Source organism: Sturnira hondurensis, unplaced genomic scaffold, assembly GCF_014824575.4.
Source record: "Sturnira hondurensis isolate 20B ecotype Veracruz unplaced genomic scaffold, ASM1482457v3 Scaffold0016462, whole genome shotgun sequence".
NCBI lineage: Eukaryota > Metazoa > Chordata > Mammalia > Chiroptera > Phyllostomidae > Sturnira > Sturnira hondurensis.
In genome coordinates this window covers 5,514,537-5,537,465 of record NW_028089093.1, presented here as the reverse complement: position 1 = coordinate 5,537,465, position 22,929 = coordinate 5,514,537, and the positions used below count along the sequence as shown (strand labels likewise).

The following is a 22,929-nucleotide window of genomic DNA, read 5'->3' as shown; positions in this document are numbered from 1 at the left end:
CCCATGGAGACTGACCCCAAAGGGAATACTATTGAGAGTGTAATCTGGGTCAGAATAAGGATATGGAAGGCATTGTATTTGCAATTAATGATGATGGCAAATCAACTCAGTGTTACTTCTGAATGAAGGATGGTATGCTTCGTGAGCCATATTAAAAAAAGTATAGCAGAAGTCAGGGCTTTAACTATAGGGAATCCTAAGAAGAAATATCATAATTAATCATTCAAATAAATATAGGCTAGTAAAAATTAATTGAACCAATATAAAATAGGAACTAGAAAGAGTGATATAGATGTCCAAATAGACATGTGTTTTGACTTGAAAAAAGACAAAGATAAACATGCCATACCAGGAGTACTTCAAAGAAGGAACTAGAATTGTTTAAGGACAGAGTCCAGTTAGAATACCTGGGAGAAGGGGGAAGAGAGATGTCATTTCCTAATTGACATGCTATTTAGCCAGAGGTTGTTATTTAGTCCTATGACGTGGGGATAGGCCCCCCAAAGTTTCAAGTTTCAAGTTTCAAAAGAAACTTGAAAACATGCATGTATACAAAAACTCACCAACCAATAAACATTAAACTTAAAGCTATGTTCCCAGTCAATGATGAAATCAAATTAAATTTAAGAGGAAGAATTAAAGTATAAGAATAATTGCTTCAATTAAGTATTACATAGGCTCAACAATTAAAATGCCATCAGTTAACTATAAGTCAGAGACTAATAGTCAAAACTAACACTTTCCTGTTGCTTACAAGGTACTTATTAACCCTAAAAATAACTGAGAGATGAGCAAGTATTTGTTCCACTTTACAGATGATGAAACTGAGATATAATGAGGTTAAAACACTTGACCAAAGCCATACAGCTAAGAGGTAGTGATAATAATTAAAGCATTCAAATTCAGGTATTATACTACCACCAGGTCGAAAAGCCCTTGTGTTCACCATTTCTTTGTACATGTGTGGGAGGGGGAAAGGCAAGTGTCCCATAAGGCCAGATCTGATAACACAGTCCTAATGTGCTTCAGTACTTCTCTCTCTATTCATCACCATCTTTACTGTGTCAAAAAAAAACAAAAACCACAAACCCTACATGCAGGCTATGGCAATGCGGTTCAGTCTATACATCAGTGTTTTCTTTTGTGCAAACACAGCTACTTTCCTTTTTCAATGTGATAAAAACATCAGCTCTCTTCTATTCCTTCCAATCTCAACTGATTCTGATGGAGCTTTTGAAAGGCAAAAGGGAATCTTCTGGAATACTTACTCTAAATGAAGCCAAGAGCTGCCAACATGGCTTCATGGGTGCGGAAACCCTTGCAGCAGGTAGAACTTCCTCTTTTCCTTTGCGGTGTCATTGCTCTTGGATGTATAGTTGTCTACGGGACCAACACTGTGAAAATTTTCTTTTGTGAAAGTCAGATGTATTTGTGGTAAGCAGTACATGTTAGATAATAGTAAAGACACGCAAAGAGTGGTTTGGTTTTTACTTGGACACTGCTGTTGCATTCTAGATAGAATGATGTTGAAAGGGGGCATCTACAATTTTTAGAGTTTCACTACTTAGTGACATTTTCATGTTTAATATATTCAAGTTTCTAGTTTTAGTGGCCTTCACAATAGAATATATACAGAGAGAGTATATATATATATATATATATATATATATATATATATATATATATCTTGTAAATATCGTTAGCTTCTAAAGAAACCAGTGATAAAATTATTTCTCTAGTTTACATGTTTTGGCTAGGTTACAAAGGAGGCAGTTGTTAAACAACTTAACATTAAATATTAAAGAATATGGGTGGCATTTAAAAAGCACTATAACAATCCTTGGTTAACACAAAGTTAGTGTATGAGGGTGGAAAAATTAATGACAGTGAAGTTTTCAATTTTGAAATTAAATACCATGTGTTTCTAAACATGGAAAGATGCCTGGAATTTTACCTTTAGAATTTTATCTGTAGCTCGGAGCCAATTCAAGCTATTTTCGTGTGCCGTTTTCTCTTTTGTGCCTACGTCACCGATTTAAGGTTTTTATTTATTTAATTATAAGAAGAAAGAAAAGGTTCTGTGAACACTGACTGGGTCCGATAACCACAAGGACTAGAGAGCGGGTAACGCAGGGGTGGGGTGGGGTCGCTGCAAGGGGGCGGCGTGGCAGTATCGGAGGACAAAAAGGAAGATAATTCAGCACTCTTCTCTTATAACAACCAAGAAATTCGGGAGAATGAGAAAAAAGCAGCCGCCCAGCATTCTTGAAGGGGCGTGTCTTGCCTCCAGGAGCTGTCCAATCGAATTCCTTCAGAGGGTGCTATCCGGAGAAGATTGATGAGGGTTGCTAGGAAACGGGAGCGTCTCCCTCCCGCCTGACCCAGGGATTGTTCTGCACAAGCCCTCTCCCGGGGCTTGCAGTGTGCAGTTTAGCTGCGTGTGGGGCAAAGCTGCACGCCGGCCTCCCAGGCCCTCTCGCTCCCTCTCTGTTCCTGCTCTCCCCTTCTCCTCTAGCATGCGGTCAGCCGGGGGCACAGGGACCAAGGGAAACCTTTCCCTGGGCTGACAGACAGTGCTTGCTCTCCTGTGGCCAAGAGCTCTAACAGAGCTTCAAAGTTGGAGCCTCGGATCTGCTACTGCCCCACGCCCCTTCGCCCCACCTCTCTGAAATTCCCGACCTTTGCATAGACTGCCTCAGGGTTTCAGAGTGAGGCGAAGCAGCCGGCAAAACCTCTCTGGCTTTCCCTTCGATATCCTCTCGGCTAGGTACACTAGCTCACTGAGGACTCTGCAGATACACCCCTATGAAAGAGAGGGGGAGGCAGAGAGGGGAAAGGAGAACGAGAGAATGAGAGAATGCCAGGTCCGTGCCTCTGCCTAGAGTCCCAATTAGATGCTACGGTCTGAGCCTGGCCAAGGTGAAGGAAAGTTGCTTCCACGCCTGGGAAGTGTGGTTGCTTGCAAAGAGAAAGAGAGGGACTCAGCTGGGAACCGCACCCCTCTCCACCGTGAAAGCCCACTGGGTCCCCCCTTTCCCCAATCTCTTTTTTCTCTTCTGCTCCCACCCTCCCTTTTCCCACTCCCCACTGACTCGGAGGCCTGGATGCGCTGCCACTGGGCAGTGGTCCAGCTAGTAGCCGGGAGGGGACGGTGGCAGGGGCAGGGGGCACTATGACAGGAAACGGCGCGCACAAGTTGGCCATTTCGGGGGGCAAAATAAGTTCTCCTTGGATTTGGAAAGGACAAAGCCAGCAAGCTACCTCTTTTGTGTCGGATGAGGAGGACCAACCATGAGCCAGAGCCCGGGTGCAGGCTCAGCCACCACCGCTGCCACCACGGTCAGCTCCAGACCCTGCCAGGAGTTGTCGGTGAGAGGTAAGGGGCCCAGAGAAGGACGTGTCTCTCTGCAGGGCGCCCAGCGAGGGCGCAGTGTCTCGGGTGCTGCGTGGGGCAGGTGCAGCTGGGAAAGTTGAGGCAGAGCATAGACTGGTCTCTACAGTTCTGCCAGGGTGGGGACAGTGGAGGGCAGAGGCCATGTGGGTGTGCGTGAGTGAGAGTTTGTGTGTGTGAGCGCACTTCGGTGTCTCCAGGAGGGAGTCAGCTTTCAGGGCACAGATCTGCAGCCAGGGTGAGAGAGGTGGAGGGACAACTAACGCCCGCAGACCCCCAGAGAGACCAGTCTCATCAGCCAACCACCTCCAGCCCTGTTCTGGTCTCAGGATACGTTTCATTTGGGGGGTTCCTTAGGCTTTGTGCACAGGAAATCCTACGATGACTAGCTGCCACAGTAGCTGCTTCATGTGGGTGTGGAGGTTGCCAGGTTTGGTGGGCAGCGGCAGCGGGACCTGGTCGGTGTTGCAGCCTGGGTGCACTCTGCAACCAGAAGGGACCAGAGGTTCTCTCTGCTGCAAAGATGCCTGGAAATTATCCCTAACTCCATGTCCTTTACTCCCTCTGGCTTGAGTGGAAAATCGAAAAGCCAGACTAGGAGCACGTTTCTTCATCTATCCTGTTCCATTTTCTTATCTGACAGTGAGCTAACTCAGAGAGGGCGGGAGATTCGCGGTCTAGAAATAGGCGAGGCAATATATGCAATAAGCTTCTTTCTTAAGGATTTCATTTAGGTTTTCTTCTAGTTCCTTCCCTCGCATAACATTTTGGGTAGGTTCCTTAAGGAGACATTCCTCTGCCTTTTAAGTATTTTAAAGCATTGTACAATTTGTGGTCTAATAATAATCCTCTAATAATCTGTGGTCAAGTGCTCAGCTAATTTGCTAATAAAATATTTCTACTGCTATTTGAATAGTTCTGTGTTTGACATATATAGTTTACATATCTGTATAATTAAAGTTGAGGTCAATGTGAGTTGAAGTTAGTGCGAGTTAAAGACCTCAGCAATAGTTCATTACTTTGAGTTTCTCTCCTTCCATTTGTTTGTGCTGCCTGTTCTTAGAACTCTTCAGTTCAGCTATATTGTGCTTCTGTGCTTGGAAAAGGGCACATATTGGTAAAGAAACATTTCTCGTTTACTTAAATCTAAGTCTGCTCTTATTATTTGATCACATTTTAAGACTGCTACCTGAACTCTAACCATCCGTGTAACTTTATTTAATATAGGCATGACAAGAATATTTAGATTGCCATTGCACTAAACAACTAGGGTTACACAGTTTCTACCAAAGATGTTTAAGTTACTAGTTAATGATTCTATAGTGTTATGCTCCTTCTTTTCTCCAAACAGCCCAGTAAAATTTGAATACATTTTGGAAGTTATTGTACACCAGACCTTAATCAAGTGACATTTCCCTTTGATAATGGAAGTGTTGTATTTACACCGAGTCCTCACACCTGTAGGTTTTAGCTGTCCATCCTTTCAGGTTCCGACCATCCAGCAAAACTACAAGGACTTTTTGAATAGATGTGCCCTAAGGCTGACTTGATTAGTATTCAGAATGGCACGTGTGCTCAGGGTGGAAACAGAGTAGAAAAAGTCTTGAAACTTATTTTTCCCAAATAAAAGAATGAAAATTCTAGAATATTTATATTCATTGGACTAACAGGAAGGATATATGGTAAAAGTATCTTTTAGTATTTACAAATCTCTACACCCCCCCAAAAAAAAGTCCACATAAAATCTTTTGTTCTATGAGCTAAATCTTTGCCAATGAAATCATAGAAAATTATGCCAACGCAAGGAATAAAATAAATTTGGGGGACTTGGGGGATAGAGACCTCTATTTAAATTTAATGGTATTTCTCACAGTTCAGGACTATGTGATTAGCAAATTGAGAAAATGTATGAACACAGAGAATGTTATTAATAATGAAAATATATTCTATGACCCACTTGTGTGTGATAGTCTTTGTTAAAAGTTATGGTACACACATGAAAAGAACTGAGTGTGAATCAGATGAGTTACCTCACAATGACCAAATATCAGAATGATCCCAACTCTAAATTTGTGTCACTGCAGTTAAACTTGGTAGGGCGAACAAATGCAAATGCATCCCACCTGCTTGGCTTTCAATGCAGATTAGGTATCAATAGGATAACATCGAGTGTAGATTAAATTTAAATTAATCATGTTTTTGTTGAATAAAAGAACTAGGATGATTGTCAAAAGGTCACCTGCTTCACTTCTGTACTTCATGGCAGGTGATCGCCCAGAGCTGCACAAGATTGAGGGCAGTTTCATTTTAAAAGACTACCAGCAATAACATTTTTACAACTACCCTGAATGTCTTTTCCTCCTCCTTATTTCTGATCATTTTCCTTTAAGTCAAACTGTTTTCTCTTTCTTGGCCATTTCTCTAATAGATATCAGTCACAAAATGTTGCCAAGATTTTTTTCAGGATCCTGGCTACCTTCTGCCAAAATGTAGTCATTGGCTTGGGGATGAAATGTTTCTATTTGTTGTTTTGTACTCAACATCATCCCAAGATACCATTAAACAAAAGAAATGAAAATTAACACCTAATCTCCATTGAAAGCCAGGCAGACAGGATGCATGTATGCACATTGGACTGTGGCCAGAGTTCTAGGGTGAGAATTGTTTCCTCCAAGGGTTACTCCCTAAAAAAAGTAGTGTTTACTCATACTTTTGCTATTTTACACTGTTTATTGTGCATTTTCATCTCTTCTGACATGCTGCTAAATGCATCCAGTTTTGCATTAGATGAGTTTGTTGAAATTGCTCCCTGGAAGTAGCATAAAATGATAGATTATCCACCAAGACTGAACACATAAAATGAGCTCAATCATAGTAATCACACAGACGGTAGAAGCCATTAGGTCATTCCCCTCCTTCCACTTCTAATGTAGGCTTGGTCCCCACAGCATACTATATTTTGGAGTACTTCAGTCTAGTCTGATTTTAAATAGCTCAAGTAATGACTTCTTCCAGTGCATTTGAAAGACTATTTCACAGTCTAATAGTTTTCCCTATTAAGAACTTCGTTGTAATATTCAGCCTAATTATCCTACAGTCCTATTTTGTCTTGTTACTTACTCCCTATTCTAACCCCTCTGGACAGTCCATTCTGTTGCCTGATTTAGAATCTTCATCTCACATTTATATAGGATTTGAAGAAAGCAAAAGCGTTGTACAATTACAGAAGAGAACACCAAGGTGAGAGTTCTATATCTGGACACCTTTTCTAAATAAGTGAGACATATCTTTCAGGTCATCTATATCATATATATGGCTATCTATTCTTAATAATTTATGTTTCTAATGTAAGTGTGGGGAAATTTTTCATCTCTCACATTACTGACCAACGTGACTATTGAGCTGATTTATTCTAAGTAATGTTCTATGTGGATATGCATTTATGAGACATTTTCATTGCAATTTTGATGTCAGCAAAGCCCTGTCAACACCCATACTACAAGGGAATTTTGTGACATGCTGATCCGATGCTCCACTGAGCCCCAGAAGCTGTTGTCACATAAATTTTGCTATTGAAATAAAAGTGATTTCCATTATTAGTAAGATGTGCTAGGAACATAATAGTATGTATAGTTTAGGTGTATACATTAACACAATACAGTAATTCTGTTAGAATGTCATAGCCCCTTCACACTAAAACAATATTCAAAGCTAGTAGAATTAAGCTTGAATTCATCACTGTGCTATCTCATGAAAAATAAGTTTACATCATGCATATATCAATATGGACTAAGTTTAGATTTATACAGAGGTAACATATGTGAAGGTTCCTTTAAAAATAGAAAAATCTGAAATAACTACAAGAGAGAAAGAGGTTTTCACTTTATTCACTTAAAATCTGGTTCTAAAATATCCGTGTTTAGGCTTCTTTTAAGAGTCTTATGCAAATATCTTGGTAGACTTACCATCCCACACAACTGTTTGTCCAAGTCCCAGCCATTGAGATGCAAGTTATGCTCATCGGCAGAGGAGTAAATTATATAAATCAGGAAATAAGCTCTTGGGTTATACTTGCCAAGTCTGAAAAATGTAAGGCTCAGAGTAAAGTGAATCAGCAGTTAAAACCACAATTTAATGTTGTGTTTTTACTGCTCGGTGAGCATTAGACTGCATATAAGAACGTTCATGTAGATTAAATTAAGGAAACAGTAAAAAGAACTGGCATCCCAGTACTGAGTATATCTTTAAGAGAATAAAATGAGACTGCATGGAATAAAAAAAATTCAAACCACTATTCTTCCTTCTGATGGCCCAAAGCGTCTTCATAGTTCCATTCATCACATAGTGGTGAGTCCCCTCAAAGTGATTTTCTTTAGAAACAAAGGGAAAATCAATTTTCTTGGTGTAGGGAAAGTAGGCCACTAACATACTTGTGACTTCTTCCTGAGACTGAGGAATTCGAAGATATCTGTGTCTACACAGACTATCATATTTCTTCACCAAGTGAGTAATCTTTGCATGAAACTGAAAACTGTACACTGTACTTTGAGAACAGGAAAGAAAAAGAAACATGGAAAACATTCAGGCATAATCTATACAAGTGTAGACTAAAACATCATAGTTTGAGAATAAAACTACATATAGAGAGGGCATCTCCGCAGGAAACCCAAGGTAGTTGTCATTTTTACTTGCCTGTGTAGCCCTACATACACCAACAACCACAGCCACACACACGCACCACATTTGAATAAATTCATCTGGAAGAGTATAGGTACACACCAATCAGAAAACTTCAAAAACATGTTACCGAAAACACAGTTTGAAAAATATTGCAACTTGTATACGTAGCAGGGGATTACTAAGAGAATAACAATTTAAAGACACTTCCCTGAGAGAAAAATTACTTTCAGAAAGAAAACTTTGCTAACAGGGATAGAAAGCAATCAGTCAACAAACATTTAGAAAACACCAAATATAACAAAGTAAGATTCTGGAAATGCCATGGGGACAGAAGAAAAAATGTTAAAACACATACAAAATTTTACAAACACATGTAAAGTTGAAGGTATTCTAAAAATCAAATTTGAAACTCTAGAGTTTCCACCCTACAAAAACATCTATTTCTCCATGTAACAGATGTGTTCAGATTTAAAAGTTCAAATATGGACTGCAATGTCATCCATTTTTCCATCAGGAAGGGCGGTAGTGTTGAGGAGCATATAACTACCATATCTCCCAGTGCTTTGGAAAAACCTACCGGTCAAGCATCTATGATTTCACATTGATGGAGCCATCATCGTACAACTTTGCTGTGGCTGACCAAAAAGAAGGCACATACAGACTTTCACAGAAATTGTGATTCCGTGAAAGATACTGAGAAAATGAGGAAGGCTGGTGGTATCTTTCAGAATGCAAAGTGACCTTGGAATGTAAAGAATTTTTTGGATTGAATTCCACAGAAGTTTGTCACTGACCTGTGTTCCTGGATGTGAATATCTGAGCTAAGGAATAGTTTTTCTTGATAAATAAACAGCTAAAAAATATAAAAATAAATAATAGAATAAAATTTCAAATACAGATATTCTGACACTTTATGGAGACATCATGCTGGATGCTGTGAGGTGACAAAACTTACGGTATGTCATAATAATTGATGATATTATTGACCAATTGCCATGTGCTAAGAACTCTACTAAAACATTGCATGGAATTTCTGTTTCATTTAATATTCACAAGAGCCATATGAGGCAGGTACTCTGATCCTCATTTTAAAGAAAGGGAAATGGAGGCTAGAGAGATAAAGTAATTTTCCCCGATTTAGGTTAACAACCGAAGAACTGGAATTCAAAACTTTCTTAATCCAAGTCTTTTTTTCTATACTACTGAGCTACATTGTCTCCCGATTTATGTTTTATATTGGGCTTCATTTTATTCAACAAATACATTCTGAGCTCCAAGTAGAACATATTTTGGTAAAGGAGACCCATGACCAGTCAAATGAAACTCAGGATAGAAGTCTACAGGCTCAGCCTTTCTCTCCCCCAATTAGTCAGTCTCTTCTGAGGGACAATGAAATGCAAATGGAAGAAATAAACTGAAAAGTTACTTTAAATTAACTACAAGTGAGGGAAAAATAAGAATCAGAAAAGTTTATGAAAATACAGGTTTATTGACAAGCTGAGAAATAAATACCAGGTGTGAAAATGGGAACAAAAGATATTTCCTCAAGCCTAATTTGATGCACACCACAATCTGCAAAACTAAATGCAGCGTCAAGAATATAGTCTCACAAAGAGGCTGCACGCAGAAATGAATAGCATTTCTGCTTGTTAAGGCTAAAATGCTGAGGTTTCTCTCCTCTTAGCACCTAACTACTTCCCAACAGGAAAATGAGCTGGTAAAAATGTTTTGTAGATTAGTAAAATTTTGAAATGTCTTTACTCAACTGAAGTAGTCATTCATCTTTAGGTAAGAAACATAGCATTTTACACATTTGGCTATTGATTCAGCAATATGTACAACAACTTATAAAAGGATAAGCTCAAGGGTTTCAAATTCTAAACACAGGCATAGCCAGGTAGCAAAGTGGGTTAGAGTACTGTCCCCATATGCCAAGATTGTGGGTTCAATCCCCAGTCAGGGCACTTGCAAGACTCAACCAATGAATGCATAAATAAGTGAAATAACAATCAATATCTCTCTCTCCCCCCTCTCTCCCTTCCCCCTTCCTTTCTCTCTGAAATCAATAAGTAAATAAAAATTTTTAAAAATTAAACACACCAAGAACAAGAGAAACAAAGTGACCTGTTTATCATGCCAAAGACTCAGTTAATAGGGCAGCTTTGGGAAACCGACATCTCCTGATTCTCTGACCTGAGTGCTTTCCTGCAGGCAGGAAACCTGCTGCCTTGGTTGTATAAATTTATATTTCATTTCAGGCAATCAAACAGCTGACACATGAAGCTTTACTTGAAACTTTCTCTCTGATTAGTAGTAGAATATTTTATGGACATAAAAATGAATGAAAATCACAGATCTGTCCCTCCATCTGGTGAAGACTGTTTCTTTTAATTGTTAATACTATATAACAGATAGATTATTAGTAATATTTTGTATTTTGCTTAACAGTTCCAATTCACCATGTGTTGATGAGTACAACATAATAGAAACTGCTTTTACAAAATATGTCAAAATACATGCCAGTTGGGGAGACGGCACTATAAGGTCAGAACAGTTGGAATTTGTATCTGCTTCAAGGAGAAAATGAGATCTGGAGAATACAATTAATTGTTTCTATTTTGAAGACTTTTTTTTTTTCTAAAAAAGACCCTCTACATGCTGGTGCATTAATCCTATTGATTTCTGTCAAATCCAGATACAGGGATGACCAGATCAGACCACACCTGAGAATTAATAAGGAGCCACAACATTCAACTTAGATTCCTAACCCTCTCCACAAACTTTGTTCAAGCCCTGCCCTTGGGAAAAATGTTTCAAAGATGGCTAAGAGCTCCACTCCCCCTCCAAAAAACATCTCTTCTAGTATCTGCCTTGGTTCCTTAAATTTTCTGAATTTCAAACTGAAGTGTTTCACCCAAGAAGTATAAAAGACCATATACTTCTAGATCCATGCAGTGCACTAATACTACAACACATTGGGTTTATTGGTTCTTTTTTTCTTTTTGGCCAGAAAAGCCAACTTTCTCCAGCTTAGTCAGAAGTGGGCAGAGTGAAAAATTATAATTTTTGCCTGCTTCATAATTTTGTCAATGAAAAGCCCTTTCTAGGGTATAATTTCTTAGATATACACGATGCAGTAACTTGAGAGGAAACAGACCTTTCTTGGAGCTATTAAACTAATAAAGTCCTGGTAGGAAAAAGATTAAAAGGTTACAGAGTGCTCGCCTTCTCCACATTTTTTCCTTCTAAAATCCTAAATTTCTTGGTTGCTTTGTGACACAGGTAGAGAATCCAGTTATTTTAAGGATGCTCCTCAGATGGAAAAAGTTGGAACATACGAAGGAGGGAAGAGTGAGAAAGTTGAAGGACAAAGTCAGAGCAGCTGTCTTCTTCTTTTCCGTCCCGCCCTCCCACCCATTGTAACACCAACCATCATCTGTGCACGTGTGCTGTAAACACTGCTCATCAAACCGTTGCCCAGAAGAGCCAGCCTTGAAATCACTTCGAATTTACTTAAAAGGAAGACTACTGGGACAGATGCATCCCAGACTACTTTCCTTTAGGTTGGGATTCAGGAATACACATATTACAGCAGCTTCCAGATTATTCTCAAACACTCTCAGGTTTGAGAAACACTGTTGTCTTGTCTGCTTGGACTGCTATAACAAAACATGATGGACTAGCAGGCTTAAGCCACAGACATTTACTTCTCACATTTCTGGAGGCTAGTTTCGACATAAGAAGTGTCCAGACCTGTAGAGAATTTATGAGTTTATTTGCCAAGAAGTGAAATCTCAACAGATTGAAAAAATGCTCCAGAGAATAGCAGTTTTGCGTCTTATTTTATGCATTACAATCCAAGGAGGGAGCCTGAAGGGGTTATGTGAATTCCATTAGTGGTAGATTATAGGCACAAGAGAAAGCAAAGTGGGGAAATCTTTAAAATTGGATAAAAAGTAAAACTGGAAGACACAATTATTTCACATTGGTGGTTGCAGGATAGTTCATCAACATTTATAGCATGTAGACGTGCTATTCAGGGAGGAAGATAACAACTAGGGGTTCTGTGGTCTCCTGCTCTGGTGTAGGGGTTGTGCCCTGAGGGGTCTGGAAAAGATTACTCTGACCTTCCAAAGGTATGTCATCTTGGATGCAAAATACATTAGGCAGGATCACTTAAGGTAAAGAGTGACCTTTGTCAAGGAACCTACATGCCTAGGATGTGACTACCCACCATTACCTGCTTGTAGTAGAAATTTTTATGTTCAGACCATCCCATGTGGTGGCTTTCATTCTCCTAGTTTCCAGGGCCTCCCCTGAGCTTGTCATATACAATGTATGGCTCTTTTTCAGTCCACACTGGAAAGCCCAAAATCAAGATACAGGCATATCTGATTCTGGTGAGAGCTTGTTTCCTGAAGGACCATCTTCTTGCTATGTACTCACATAATAAAGAAAGAGAGAGAGCTTTTCTCTCTTTCTCTTCTTACAAAGATAGTAATCTCATTATGGGGGTCCCATCCTCATGACCTTATCTAAAGCTAGTTACCTACCAAAAGTCCCTCCTGCAAACACCATTACTTTGGAGTTAGTGCTTCAGTGTATGAATGGGAGGGGGGCATGAACATTCAGTCTGTAAAAACTGGACATAGAATGACCGTCCTACAGAGGACACGCAGTGAATTACCGTACAAAATTATTTTCCACAGCAAGTTCAATCTAATTAGATTGATCAGTTGTCTAAGATAAATTCTGCAAGCATGAGTATTAATTAATTAATTAATTAGGCTCAACTAATAAAGCCCAGTCTCCATGAGTTGTGTAGAAAGATTCATTTTCTGGAAATATCATATTGTTTCCATTGCAAAGGAATTTTTCTTGTATTATCAACAGTAAATCCCACACAAATACATACAATACATATTTTCTGGACATTTTTATTGGAAAAGTTTCTCATTTTTATCTATTATCCTATATTTTAGAATTGCAATATTGAGATATTTCAAAGGGAAGTTACTGGTGTTTGAAGAATCTCATCAATGAAAACATTATTTCTATTTTTAAGAATAGAAATGCTTCTGGATTTGGATAACTGCACATTTAAAACTCAAATTGTCTTTATAACTATATTCTTGTGAGCTAGGGGGATGTGGGAAAACATTGTTTTCTCACAGTTCTCCCCTTCGCCTTCCGGATCTGCGGAACGGAGAAAAAGTTTACTTGGAAACTTTTTATACATTCTCCACTCAGTGCCTACTTCATTCAAGTGAATGGTTGCTTAGTTGAAGCTGGCAATCCTCACAAACACAGCCAAAGATGGTTTTCTAAGCAGCGTGCAGAGCCACGTGGGAGAAATGCTAAAGAGGGAATGAGGTGGAGCAGCAGGAGGTGGAGGAGGCTTCGGCCTGGGCACCAGCTTCACCTCCTAAGGGGTCTATACAACCTCTTTTTTCACTTGCATCCCACACTTAATAATGGACTTTGTGAAGAGAAAAGCAATAGAAAGTAGACTAAACACTCCCCCTCACACAAACACATACACATTCTCTCTCTTAAACAGGAAAAAACAATTTGATTCCTAATAATCAGGCTGCCTCAGGCACCAAAATGTTAAATTGTTGAAGACTACACTGTGTCCCTGGCAGGGCCTGATGTTTACTGTGCTTACACCTGATAACGGTGCCTGCCCTGGAGCCTCCCATGGACAGGACAGCTCTGTCTAGCTAAAGCTAGAACCCCATCACCATCCCAAACCAGCTTCTGCCTTCTTATCCCCAGAATCTCTGAGGGGCATCTAGGAAATCAAGGAAATCATCTATGGTTTCTCACTTAGCTGTGAGTTTAGCAAAGTGCCTCAATAACACTACACCAATAGATGCTTGTGTGGAATGTATGAGTGTGGTAATATAATTGAACTGAATAAAATTATAACTTTTTTATAATCCAGAAAAATATTTTTCATGGGGTCACCTGTATAAAGACTCACAGAAATCAATGTCTATGAAATACTTTAAGATGTGGCTGGAACATTCACCTGTCTCCTTACTTAGATTAACTCCAAAAGAATAAACATCTTGTCTGTGTTTTCCAGCAGTCTATAATACTGAAGGGAACATATAATAATATTTAACATATATCTAATGAATGACAGAATCCTATTTTAAATTTTATATTTACTCATGGGTATCTTCCATGCTGAAATATTAACATTAATTTCTTTCCCTCATGTGCTGTACTTTAAAAATCAGAATTACTTTTACCATCTAAAACTCAATTCATAAATTATACCATTTCCTAAAAGCATTCTGAAACTCCAACAAAATAACTCCACCTAAAAATGTTAAACTTGGCATAAAAGGTGACATCAATTCAATTAAATAAGTCTTTATGGAGTGTCGGCTTCTCTCAAGGCACTGGGCAGGGTACTGAGAAGGATACAGAAAATAAAACATTACTCCGTCTCACCTAAGAATTTATCATCTTATGGGAAAGGTGAGGTATGTGCACACATAGCTATAATAACAGAAAAATTTAGGAGAGAGACACCCTTGAGTGCTAATAATTCTGCTTGAGCATAATAACTGTAGAGTTTATAGTAACTGTAGAAAATATCATATAAAAAAGAAGTTGCTCCTGTCCTGGACCCTGAAAAAATGGTTAAGATTTCAGGAAGAGGAAAAAGCTGTGTAAGACCTAGGCAAAGGTACAGTGACAGTGCATGGCATGTGTTTGGGAAGCAGTGTGTGGACTGGCTTAGTTTAACAGTTGGGTGTGTGGGGGTCAGAGAGAAGGTAAGGCTCCAAGAGCAGATGGAACAGTGGCCAACTTTTCTCCTGTAGGTGGACGGAAACTTCTGAAAGCCTTCGATCAGGACAATCTTAAACCACTGTGCGAAAATAAACATGAGGAAATAAAGACTTGGGAGTCCGGGAGATGAGCTGGCTCGCTGTGAAGAGTCCGGGTGAGGGGTAATGAGGACCTAAGCAGGGCAGTGGCAACGGGGATAGGAAGCACAAAACTAATCCAACAGACAGAAACATGAATAGTGCCTGGTAGGTAAGAATTAGCTGTTGGGTGAAAAATACCAGCCAAAACAGTTAAGCTAATCATTTTCCTCCTACAATAGAAAAGCTCATGCTACATCAACCCCCTGGTTTAATAAAGGAAAACGGGTGTTTTAAAAGAAAGGCAATGTTTTAGGAACTTAGGTCAAAAGAAAATGTAATAATCCAAGTAAAAGCTATTTGAAAACAAGACAGAAATGAAGTCAATGGCATTTTACCCACAGGCTGCATGTTAAGCCATCATAGATGCTCATCAGGCTTTTCTGCAAAGGTCAGCAAAAGTCACCCACTGGCCTCCTTGACTCCTTTATCCCTCTCAATCCATCCAAAAAGCTATAGCCAGACTTATCTTAATACAAATCTGAGTCTGTTACTTTCTGCTGAAAACTCTCCAAAGCTTCTCCATTGCTCTTGGGATAATCAAAAGAGGCTTTACCTGGCCCACTCTGACCTGCGTATGTCTCCAGCTTTATGTCTCATTACTTTCAACTCACACTTCTTCTTTCAGTCAAACTGAACAGCCTGCACACCTTGCCCTCTCTCTCTCTCCCAGACCTTCTGGTAGACTTGGCAACTCCCCAGGTCACTGGCCCACTCCATTAGAATTTACAGGGCTCAGTTAGAATTCTGTACCACATTTGACCTCCTACAGCAGGTTAGTCCTTCCTGCTATGCACTCCTCAAGCTCCCTGTACTTCCCTTCATCACACCTAACTATAATCACCTACCTCCTTACTGCAGTTGGTAAGTGCTAAAAAAAAACCAGCAGAGACCAGGCCTGCTAAGTCACAGCTGTTCCCTATTACCCTGCAGACTGAGTAGCACATAGATCAATAAATATTTATTGAATAAATGGAGTAGTGATTCATTAAATCACTCTAGAGCTTATTTCCTTCATCTTTAAAATTTGGTATTAATATTAAAGATTCCTTTCAGTTATGTAGTTTCTGTAAGTAAATTTTATTAGTTAAGAAGACAAAATTCAGCATCCTAAGTCAAAATCAGTATTATATTGTACTTAAGAAATCAGTAGGTCCTATTTATAAATTCACATTTTAATTGTTGTTTAAATAGCAAAACCATTAACAAAAATAGTGGTGATATGTTTCCCTATTCATTAACCTACACTCATTCTACAAGCATTTCTCCTCTTCACCTTAAACAGGGAGATATGAGAAACAAGGACATAGAGGAAAGTAACCATAAATACTCACAGTTGAGTTAACTTCCCAAGAAAGCCAGCTTCGGGCAGATTTCAGCCTCCTAGAACTTTCACAAATGAAAACACATTTTAAACACTTTCAGAAAAGAAGATTCATAAAACTGATTTGATAACACTAATTCTAAACAGAGCCCATGAATAACACAAGGTGTTTCATTTAATGCAATCTCTGTCACAATATGTCTCAAAATAACATAGATGTTGTTCATACACATTCCCTACAGCATTTTTAGGAGAATGAGAAGGATACCATGAGTAACAATAACTTTTATTGAGTACTTACTATATGCCACGTTCTGCTTACTTGCTTAGCCCTATTACCTCATTTAATCCTCACAAGAGCCGTACTTGGTACTATTATTATTCCCATTTTAGAGAGGAGAATACTGAGTCATTAACACAAGTTTACATAGTGAAGATATAGCTAGGATTTCAGCAGTTTTAACTCATGAGATTGACCAGTTGACTATAATCCCTCTCTAGTAGAAACATCCCCAAACTAGAAGACGTAATATGCAAAAAAATTTGGAATAGCTCACTTATATTCCTTGATTTGAAAATAAAACACTCAAAACCTAGTGACATTGTGAGCTCTTTGTTGAAAATAAAAATCAGTAATATAACCAAATATTCGTTCAATTTATGAATATTATTGAGCAGAATACATTGGGTTGGCCAAAAATTTCATTTGTTTTTTCTCCATAAGATGGCTCTAGTAGCAATGAGTTGTCTTTAACTTCATTTGAAACAATTTTGTTAGATTGTATTGTGACAGCTGTTGTATCAGCATGCATTTTTTAATCTTACCCAAATTGGTGAATTTTTTGTGTAGTCATTTTAATATTGAAGATGGAAGAAAACACACAACATTTTCAGCATATTATTATTATTATTCAGCTTCATTATTTCAAAAAAGTTAAAACCACGACTGAAACGCAAAACAAGATTTGTGCAGTGTATGGAGAAGGCTCTGTGACTGATTGAACGTGTTAAAGTGACCAAAGTGGTTCGTGAATTTTCATGCTGGAGATTTCTCGCTGGTCGATGCTTCACGATCAGGTAGACGAGTTGAAGTGGATAGCGATCAAATCAAGACATTAATTAAGAGCAATCAACATTATATACCACTAGGGAAATAGCAGAATATCCAAATCAATAAAGTTATTGGTGAAAATGAAAAAAAGTCTCTTATTTTACAGAAAGAAAAAGACAGACTTTTTGGCCAAACCAGTATTTAACTGTTTATGTTTCTTGTTTTCACCTAAAGTCTTTTAACTCCAGTAATTTTAGAGTCAGCTGCAACTAAATGAATCGTTTCGAGGTTTTTGGTTTAAAATTTATTTGTTCCTTTGATCTCAAGAAGTTGTCCTCCTCTTGAAAAGGCAATGTCACATTACTTTTAATCTTTATATTAAAAGAGAGAGTGAATTTAAAGAAAAAAATTGCTTCCCTTATTTTCTAGGAAGAAAAAGTCTCAGATTCCCTTGTGCAAAACAAAAATAGAAATTGATACACTGGTGAAACCTGTGGTCAGCAAAGGAAATTGTCTTTATCCCTTTTCCTATCCATCCAGCTCTCAGAATATGTATATTTACATGTATATAGTTCTTGACTTGATTTATTTAGCTGAGTTTACAAGTTAAAAAGGAAGAGGTCCAGAAAAGATAATTATGAAATACAAATCAAGAGAGATAACTTTAAAAGAATAGTGATTTTGATACTTGATACTGACCTTAAGCCCCTAGGAAGAGAACAGAACAGCTTACAGCAACTGTTCTCTCCATTCAGAAGTGATTGTGAATTAATTGTGCAGTTTAGCTGAACTCTGCTTTTTCTTGTATCCTAGGAGAAGATCTCTGACAGACTGGGAATTTTTGCTTGTTTGTAATGTAAACTCAATATCTAGAGATAGGCTCATTGGAAAGCCCTAATTCCCAAAACAAACAGGGGGGGAAGTAAATAAAATAATCAATCCACAAAAGGAAATAGAATGCTTAAAATCTTTATTTTGATAATTTGGTTCTAAATAATCCCCTAAGGAAAAGCCGTGATGATGTCAGAGGTCTGACTACAAAACCCAAACTTATTCATCAGTGAAGTGTGTCTTATGGTTTACACAGCTTTGTTAGTTACTTTGATTTTAAAAGCACTTAGTGCAAATTGTGTCTGTGTTTGGTATACCCTCTAATCCATGAAGTTCCAGCCCAGAGTTGGTTTGAACATTGCTGATAAATAGCAACCCTGCTAAGTTTTAACTTTAATATTAAAAATTAAAATATTATAATTCTAATCTACTCAAATTGGACATTTCTATGCAAGCATATACCATTTCAGACAGTTAATATTGACCTTATCATGCTAATTCTACAGCTTTCTTCACTTAATCATGACATTTGCATTCATCCATTCAATAGCTATTAAGCACCTATGTTGAATTCCTACTATGTTAGGCAAGAACAAGTAAAAATTTTTTTTAAAAACTGTCCCTGCCCTCAAAGATCTTTACTTACAATTTAACAGGTCTACATTTTAAGTTTTTAAAGTCTAACAAAAATAGTGGTATCATTGTTCTTCATCTCATACTTTAGGTGGAAATGAGTCAATAAAGTCTACAGGGGGATGGGTCAGCTTCCCTGGGCTCCCTGAAGTGATCCAGAGGCTCAAGAGTAACCCCAACAAAGTACCTTTTCTTTTCTCTTAGTAACAAGATGTGCTTAATACTTTTAAAAAGAAAAAAACCTTTTGCAATGTAAAATACAAAGGTGATGCTGAAGAATGCTCTGGGGTTAAGTCCTTAGTATCTCAGTGCCTGTAAAGATGTCTCCATTTACTTTAATTTAGTATATTTTGACACATCCATTTATTCTCTCCAGAAACTTTGACTAAGCAACTCCTGCATATGTCTGACCCTGTAGTTGGTGCTGGGGATCTGTACATTTGATCTCAAATATACTTTATCAAGTAGTTCACGGTCCTATTATGTAGGACTTATAAAAAATGAGTCATATGTGTTACAGTATTTAACTTATTAATGATGATAAGCTCAGGATTTTTACAAGTATAAGAGGTACTCTCATAATGTAGTGTACAGATGATGTGTTGCAGAATTGTGCACCTAAAGCTGGTATAATTTTGTTAACTGGTGTCACCCCCAATAAACTCAAAAAGGAAAAATATACAAGAGGTACTCAATAAACCATAGACCATATTTTCTAATATCTTTTTTCCTGAGGTTAGAAGGAATTTGGTATCATTATGAAGGCAAGGTATTCTTTGACAGTTGAAAAAAAAGTAATCTGAATCAAATGCCATTCAATGGAAAATGTGCATGGGACCAATTTGAATTTTACAAAATTGAAAGTATTTTTGCTGCCAGTGTTGTTCTGAAATTAATTGTGAGACATGATTTTTAAATGCCTTATCCAAAAATCATTAAACTAATCAGTAAGTCACCTGAGGCCTGAAACCATCACCAGCTGGTAAATAGATTTACTATGTATTATAATTCCTCCAGCATGCATAACAGGCCCTTACCTCTCATAGTTTAATGTTTCTGTGATTGATAAATAAATAAACTATGTGCACATTTTATGAAATAATATTTTTCCCCCAAAAGTTGTTCTTAGATTCATGGTGAATCTTACAATGAGTGGTATCAAAGTTAAGGAAATATATTACTTGTAAGCACAATACCTGCTTTTTGGCGGGGTCGGGGGACAGGTACATATTTCTTTAATTGTCTTTGAAGGACAATCCAAGTCAACTTTATCTAGGAGACAAAGTTTGGATAAACTGATTTTTTAAAAGGTCACCAAAAGTTGTATTTATGATACTAGATTCTAGAAATCCTTATGATAGCAATATTGAAGTGAGACGATATGAGCACAAACATGTTCTCTTTCTCCATATACATTATCTGAACAGCAAAATAGAGAAAAAATCTAGTAAGTTTGCTGCAATTTGCAGCACAAGTAAAAGTTGACACTAAGGTTCTTTAGGAACAGGCTGACAGGGTCCAGAGAGGAGAGGGGAGAGAATCATAGGGGAAAAGGGGAAGGACTCACATGAATAAGTATAAAGGACACATGGACAATAACGAAGGTGGGGGGCAGAAATGGAAGGGAGGCGGGGAGCACAGGACGGGGCAGAGCAGGGAATATAAAACAGAAAACTGTACTTGAATAAGAATTAAATAAAAAATTTTTAAAAAGAAATACCTGCTTATTTTAAAAACTACATGTTCTAAAGGATTACAAATATCTTAACTAACTTTATTTTTAAATGTTTCATATTTTGCTACAAATAGAATGATAAGTTCTCTTCTTTCATATACTTTCAAAATCCAAAATCACTTGCTTTGGAAAACCTCATCGCCAGAATAAGAAATCATCTTTCAGTACCTTCATTATGATCCTGCTTTCCAATAAGAATGGTGCTTTGTCAACCTTTCTATATTTTTTGAAGGGAAAGTCATGTCCTAGTCATTTTTATATGTTGGAGTCTTTAAGAATACCTTAAAAATAGTCAATGATTATTGAATGAATAAGTGAAGTAATAGAGAAAGGAATGGAGGAATGAGGACCTCAGACACAATGGGCCCTCAATATTTGTTGAATTACAATGAGCTGCCTGTGTTGATGACAGGGTATATTGCAATGTCCAGTGATAAAGTTTTAATGTCTTTCTGTAGTGTTTGCCTTTGTACCTTCAAAAGGAAGTTAATAAATACTAATGATTAAAAGTATTTTAATATTTGATTTTATGTATATCTAATGTCTATGTGTTTTAAAAGAGTCTTAATAGGTCAGTCTTTGGCTCAAACATTCTTCTTTCATGTTCAACTATTTTATGAATATTGTCAATTAAAGAATATCTCCTGAGTAATTTTTATCTTAAAAGATGAATTTCTTGAAGATACAAACATCCTATGAAACACAACTTTCCTCAGTGATTATTTTCTCTGCATATCCTAGTTAAATTATTTTTTATGTGTTCTTGACTTTATACCTTACCATCAGCACACCTAACCCCAAATACCCACAAGAGCCACCACCCTTGCATTTTGCTTCTAAACTAAACTTATTCACTCAGACATTTCCTGTGATTTCTCATTTCTGCAGTAGTTTTTAACTCTGATGGGTTAAAGCAGCACATTTAATTTAAAAATTGCCTCAAATTTTGGACAAGTATAACGAAATATATTTTAATACAATTATAGTAATAATTGTATTAAATAATACAAGTGCCGAAAATTAAGCCATATATTTTTTGCAAATGCTCAATGACCTCTCGCTAGAAATTCAAAATGTATGTCTAAATTACTTATTATCTAGTAACAGAGGCCATTTTGCCAATGAGATCACTTGGGCTATAAGTGTAAATAGGGAAAAATAGAAGAGGATCTTAGACCAACTCCTAGAATACTGCTATTTATAAGACATACACACACAAGAAAAGGAGCAATCAGAAAATATAAATAGTGGTCACTGAGGTAAAACTCAAGTCAAGAGAAAATAGTGATCATGAAAACAAAGGGAAGAAAGTTTTCCCAGAATGCAGTGGTAAATTGTCCCAAAGCTGCTAGGAGAACAAGTTAGCTAAAAAAATGTTTGGGATCCATGCTTTGACGAGATCCAAGGCTAACAAGATCAAGTCACTTAGAATCTTAAGAGCCTTTGGAAGTTACCATGGAGTAAGGAGGTAGAAAGTTTTTTGGAGAAGACTGAGTTGAAAATTGAATTTGAGGAACCAGAAACAGGGACTACTCCAATTTTGTGTAGTTTCGCAGTAATAGTGTGCAAGGAAATGGAATGGTAGCTGGAGAGGAGCTCAGGCTAAAAGAAAATATAAATCTTTCTTAAATTTAACTAGATTAAATGACAATTTCATGGAGATGAGATTGAAGACGCAGTCTTAGGGCCAGATCAAAAGGCTTTCCACACCCTGATAAGAATTTTGTTTATAAGATTTTAGGCTTAGAGTAATGGTAAGTCATTAAAATTCTTGCCCATGGGGAGCTCGTTATCTACTGAGAGGAGAGAGAGATTAATCAAACATATGAAAGAAATATAAAATTGCAACTGTGATGCATACTAAAAATGAGATATACAATGCTGTGGGAACATATAATAAGAGGAATTGTTATCACAGAATTGAGTCTTCTGTAAAAAAAAAGAGAGAACTGGAGATGACTAAGTGAAGAGGGGAGAAAATCAGGTTGTATTTTGTGGGCAGAGCAGGAGCATGGAACCTGTGGAAGGAGAGAGGATGGCATCTGTGAGGAACAGAAAGGTCAGTATAACTGGAAGTCTTAGAACAGTGAGCCGGGCTGTATGTGTAGAGGTTTGTCTTCGCCCAAGAACAATGGGAAATTGGGAAATCATTCAAGTACTTACAGCAGAAGTGAGGTCACCCATTTCACTAAATTAAAAAGCAAAAGCAAAAACAGAAAAAAACAACTACACACAAAAAAAGACCCTCACTGAAATACAAAGAAGGGATAGGGTTGAGGGGACAAAATGGACATGGGTAGACCAGTTATGGGACTTCTGTAATTGTGCAGAGCAGAGAAG

The 22,929-nt window shown here is 37.7% G+C and overlaps 1 protein-coding gene across 1 annotated transcript in view; it reads left to right on the top strand.

Annotated features, from left to right (window-relative positions):
- Positions 1–2,396: 2,396 nt before the first annotated feature.
- Positions 2,397–22,929, top strand: part of GRM3 (glutamate metabotropic receptor 3) — a 207,537-nt gene continuing 187,004 nt past the window's right edge. Inside the window, exon 1 of the mRNA XM_037066140.1 lies at positions 2,397–3,376. The gene's annotated coding sequence lies outside the window, so the exon portion shown is untranslated. The remainder of the gene's footprint in view (positions 3,377–22,929) is intronic.